This window comes from Psammomys obesus, unplaced genomic scaffold (genome assembly GCF_907164565.1).
Source record: "Psammomys obesus unplaced genomic scaffold, mPsaObe1.curated_primary_1811, whole genome shotgun sequence".
Taxonomy (NCBI): Eukaryota; Metazoa; Chordata; class Mammalia; order Rodentia; family Muridae; genus Psammomys; species Psammomys obesus.
The window spans coordinates 22,175,135-22,180,709 of NW_026585689.1; the positions used below are offsets into that span (position 1 = coordinate 22,175,135).

Here is a 5,575-nt window from a genome sequence, read left to right on the forward strand (position 1 = left end):
GGTTTAGTATGTCCAGTTCTATATTAAGATCTTTGTTCAACATGGAATTTAGTTTTGTGCAAGGTGATAAATATAGATCTATTTGCATTTTTCTACAGGTAAACATCCAATTAGACAAGAACCATTTGTTGAAGATGCTATCTTTTTTTCTATTTTATCATTTTAGATTCTTTGTCCACAATCAGGTATCAGTAGGTGTGTGGGTTTATTTCTTGGTCTCCAGTTTAGCATCCTGCACAAACGACAGCCCACAGACTGGGAAAGGATCTTCCCCCAACCCTATTTCTGACAGAGGGCTAATATCCTGAGTTCTCAATAGAGGAATATCAAATGGCAGAGAAACAAATAAATGCTCAACTTCCTTAGTCATCAGGGAGATGCAAATCAAAACAACCCTGCGATTTCACCTTACAACTATCAGAATGGCTAAGATGAAAAACGTGACAATACAGGCTGGAGAGGTTGCGGAGAAAGGGGAACCCTCCTCCATTTCTGGTGGGAATGTAAACTGGTACAACTACTTTGGAAATCAATCTGGCCCTTTCTCAGACAGTTAGGAATAGTGCTTCCTCAAGATCCAGCTATTCCACTCCTAGGCATATATCCAAAAGATGCTCAAGTACACAACAAGGACATTTGCTCAACCATGTTCTTAGCAGCTTTATTCGTAATAACCAGAACCTGGAAACAACCCAGATGTCCCTCAAGAAAGAAATGGATACAAAAATTGTGGTGCATTTACACGATGGAATACTACTCAGCAATTAAAAAAAAAGGAAATCATGAAATTTCAGGCAAATGCTGGGATCGAGAAAAGATCAGCCCGAGTGAGGTATCCCAGAAGCAAAAAGATATACATGGTATATACTCACTTATAAGTGGATATTAGACATATAATATAGGATAAACATACTAAAATCTGTATACCTAAAGAAGAAGGAGGACCCTGGGTAAGATAATCTATCCTCATTCAGAAATGCAAACGGGATGGACATCTGAAGAGGGAGAAAAAAGTGAACAGAACAGGAGCCTAACAAAGAGGGCCTCTGAAAGACTCAGCAGAGTATCAAAGCAGATGCTGAGACTCATAGCCAAACGTTGGGCAGAGTGCAGGAAATCTTATGTAACAAGGGGAGAGATAGAAAGATCTGGAGAGGACAGGAGCTCCACAAGGAGAGCAACAGCACTAAATTATCCAGCCAATGGGCTCTTTTTCTGAGACAGATACTCCAAACAAGGACCATGCATGGAAATAACCTAGAACCCCTACTCAGATGTAGCCCATGGCAGCTCAGTATCCAAGTGGGTTCTCTAGTAATGGGAACAGGGGCTTTCTCTGACATGAACTCAGTTGCTGGCTTTTTAATCACCTCTCCCTGAGGGGTGAGCAGCCTTACCTTCCCACAGAGGAAGACAATTCAGCCAATATTGATGAGACCTAGTAGTTTAGGATCAGAGGGAAAAGGTGGAGGAACTCCCCTATCAGTGGTCTTGTGGAGGGGCATGGAAGGAGCTGAAGGAGAGAGGTTGGGATTGGGAGGGGAGCAAGGGTGGGGCTACAGCCAGGATACAATGTGAATACTCTGTAATTAATACAAAATAAATTACTTATTTTTTTATTTTTATCATTTATTAAAATTTATTTAACTTGTATCCCAGCTGTGGCCCCTTTCCTCATCTCCTTCCTATCCCTCCTTCTTCTCTATCTATGCTTCTCTCCTAGTCCACTGATAAGGGATGTCCTCCTCGCCTTCTATCTGACCCTAGCCTATCAGGTTTCATCAAGACTGCCAAGCGCTGGTGATCAGAAAGCCTGCCACTGAGTTCATGCCAGAAATAGCCCCTTTTCCCGTTACTAGGGAACCCACTTGGAGACTGATTCTATATAGGTCTACATCTGAGCATGGGTTTTTAAGTCTCTCCATGCATAGTCCTTAGTTGAGGAGAATTTTTGCATTAATTTTAATGACAGAAGTTGGGAGATATTTCCATCTTCTTATATACTTTTCAGTTTCTTTCTTTAGAGACTTGAAGTTGGATTTCATGCAGGTCTTTCACTTGCTTGGCTAGAATCACAGGAAGGCACTTTATATTATTTGTGGCTATTGTAAAGGTAGTTTTTTTTTTTTTTAAATGTTGCTTAGTTTTGTTTTCATTTATTTTCATCTTGTTTGTTCTTTGTGAACAGGAGGTCTACTCATTTTATTTTTGTTATTAATCATGTATCCAGCCACTTTGCTAAGGCTGTTTATCAGCTGTAGGAGTTCTTTAGTGGAATTTTATATTTTAGAGTCACTATTAAGCTATATTTTTATTTACTCCAGCAATTCTCAAATGAATACCTAAAATCAGCCTTAAATTAGTGAGCTTATTAATATTATCTTGCTTAACTCTATTGTACATTTTATTTTTTAAGTGTGCTTAAGAATAATCACCCCTGAGCCACCTTTGAACAAAGCAGATGGCATTTTCAGTTGTGACATGCTTGTCGACTACCAGGAAACAACTTACAAGTGCTAACACACAAAGAAACAGCAATGCGGGATTAATGACGCAGACAAGTGTTCCATTAGCCTTTGCGTTTTACTGGCTTCTTTACACAGCATACAACTTGTGGACTATACTGAGTATTAAACGTTAAGCTTTTTTTTTTTTTTTTTTACAGTATCTCTTTCTCAGGTCCTCCTGTTATTTTAATTCTCTTAAGGTTTTTCTTCCTTTCTCTCCACCAGGAACCTTCATCTTGACGAGAGTGGTGTTCCATCACCACTGACAAGCTAAGACTGGACATGAGAAATCAATACTACCTTTTTATTTTGAAATTCTGCTCGAACTGCTTTCAGTGACACTAGATTTTCTCTTTTTCTCTTTCTAGATATAAAACTGTACATTTTTGCTATTGATTTTTTTTAATGAAAGGCTTTTCTTGTTTTAAACAGAAAAGCATATTTTAGTGGAAAACATATTATATAATCTTTTATATAAAACACTGATAAATATTAATGAATTGAAATTTTGATGAGGCACAAAATTATGAGTTTTATTTTACTTTCTTATAGAAATTTTCTTAAATTCCCTTTACTTATTGCACCAATAAAACATGTTTTAGAGATAATTTTTAGAAAACATATTGAAAACTTGAATTTTTAAGTCTTCTCCATGCATGGTCCTTGGTGGTTTCATCAATCTCTGTAGGACCATCTGTGCCCAGATTTTTTGGCTTTGTTGGTCTCCTTGTGGAGCTCCTGTCCCCTCTAGGTCTTTCTATCACCTCCTTCTTTCATAAGATTCCCTGCACTGTGCCCAAAGTTTGGCTAGAAGTTTCAGCATCTGCTTTCAATACCCAGCTGGGTGGAGTCTTTCAGAGGCCCTCTGTGGTAGGTTTCTGTACTGTTTCCTGTCTTCTCCCACTTCTTATTTTTAATTAAATTTTTCTTATGTTAATTACAGTTTATTCACTTTGTTTCCCAGCTGTTGCTCCCTCCTTCATTCCATCCCAATCTGACCCTCCCTCATCTCCTCCCTGCCCCTCTCTAAGTCCACTGATAGGAGAGGTCCTCCTCCTTTTCCATCTGACCCTAGCTTATCAGTTTTCATCAGGACTGGTTGCATTGTTCTCCTCTGTGTCCTGGCAATGCTGCTCCACCCTCCGGGGTGGGAGGTCAAAGATCCACTGAGTTCATGTCAGAGACAGTCCCTATTCCCTTACTAGGAAACCCACTTGGAGACTGAGCTTCCATGGACTACAACTGAGCAGGGGTTCTAGGTTATAGCCATGAATGGTCCCACTTCTGATGTCTTCTGGCTCCTTCTATTTCTGTGGCTCATTCAGTCTTCCCCTGAGTTCTCTCTCTCTCTCTGGAAGCTGTATCTCCATTAATGTCCCAGGAAAAATACTTCCTCTCTCTGCATTTCCCTTAAGTAGCTTCCTTTTCCTCCTTATTTTGGAGAGACTTGGGCATATCCTATTCTGTCAAATCTTTCTCACATTCCTGTCTTTTTTTCTGCCACTCAGTTAAACCTCACTTTCAAATATGGGTGCTTCCTACTACAAACTAATTTCATTTTCACTGTTTGAGAATAAAGGCTCATACTACCATGCCTAATACCTGATACTTTACCTGATACTTGCTCTATACCAGGCTGACCTCTGCTTGTCTCTGTGTTCTGGATTAAAGGCCTGTTTGTATTTCAGCTGATTACACAGACTTAGAAGGTCTTTGGATGTGATCTCTTACCAAAACAGCCATGTTCTGAATTAAAATTCTTCCACATCCCTGTTCTTATGACTCCAGGGCAGGTCTCCTGCGTGCCATAAGTGGTAAGAGTGAGAGGAGGAGTAAGTAGGGTATCTCTCCCTCATCCATGCCACCTCATGAAAGAAGAATCAATAGGACCAGCTCTCCTATGCACATATCCTGGGGTCAGATTAACCACAACTCCTACCATATGTATGAACCACTCTCCCCAGTCCTGCAGCTGGCTAGGGGCAGTGTCCTCTCTCCTGTTTTCATGACTACCAAGCCAGCTCTCCCATGAGGCCTACCCTCAGACATCAACATGTCCTTGGGCAGCAGCCTATACTAGGGATGTCCAGCTGGAATTTGGTTGTAATGGACTCCTGCTGCTGCAAGAACATAGACCCAGAAGTGGTCCCCAGTGACAGCACAGGCCAGGAGCCCACAATGGTCCCAGGTGTCATCACTGGTTATGCACATCAGGCAATTCCTCACTACTCTCAGGTCTCTAGTTCTGCCTTTTCCCATTGTGCCTACATCCTCTTGTTTCTCTTTCCATTTCCCCACCACTTACTTGTTCCTCTTAGTGATACCTGGGGTCTCTGAGTGTATGGGGTCTTCTCAGTAATGGTGTTGGAGGTGCTATATCCAGCTCATGCATGATGGCACCAGGCAGGGGTCATCTTGAGAATGGTTGTCCCCCAAGGCCAGCATGGCCCCAGACTAATGATTATCTGAAGCTAGCTCTCTGTCTGGACCCATGCTGCTGGTCTGGTGACCATCTCTAGCTTGTTCCTTGCTTGACCTTCCCAAGTGGTCCCTTGCAAGGGTCATCTGTCTAGGGCTCGCTCTTGCCCAGGGTCAATGGTTCTAGTCTCCCTCTTGCTCCCCATCCTGGGAGCCCATCAGGCCTGCCTGGCACTGGACTGGTGGTTGTCTCAGGCTTGCTTTTCCTGGGAATGTTCATAGATCAGAACACTGAGAATAGACATAGCCTCTCTCTTCTCTGCCATCCACTGATGAACACGTGGACAGTAGCCATACTTGCAACACCTCTAAGGACAGGATATGTTTTATTCTTGATTGATCTATATTTCAAAATATATTTGATAAATGACTCTAATTTTCATATAATATAACATTACATTCCCTTGTTATTCCTTATTACTTTAAACACTTAACTCAGTGACTTTTGCTTACTATGTATTAATTCTGAAAATTTTATTGAGTATTTATCATTATATATTATTATTGGAAGCATTGTAATCAGTCTGATAATTATGGTAAAAGTGGCATATATCTTGTCCTGAAATTTTAGTTACTTTCTTCATAATTTA

General features: G+C 40.8%; 1 non-coding gene across 1 annotated transcript; it reads right to left on the reverse strand.

The window, feature by feature from the left end:
- Positions 1–5,172: 5,172 nt before the first annotated feature.
- On the reverse strand, positions 5,173–5,304 carry LOC129667604 (small nucleolar RNA SNORA17). The gene has a single exon (XR_008718786.1). It is a non-coding gene; the product is annotated as a small nucleolar RNA SNORA17 (small nucleolar RNA).
- Positions 5,305–5,575: the final 271 nt, after the last annotated feature.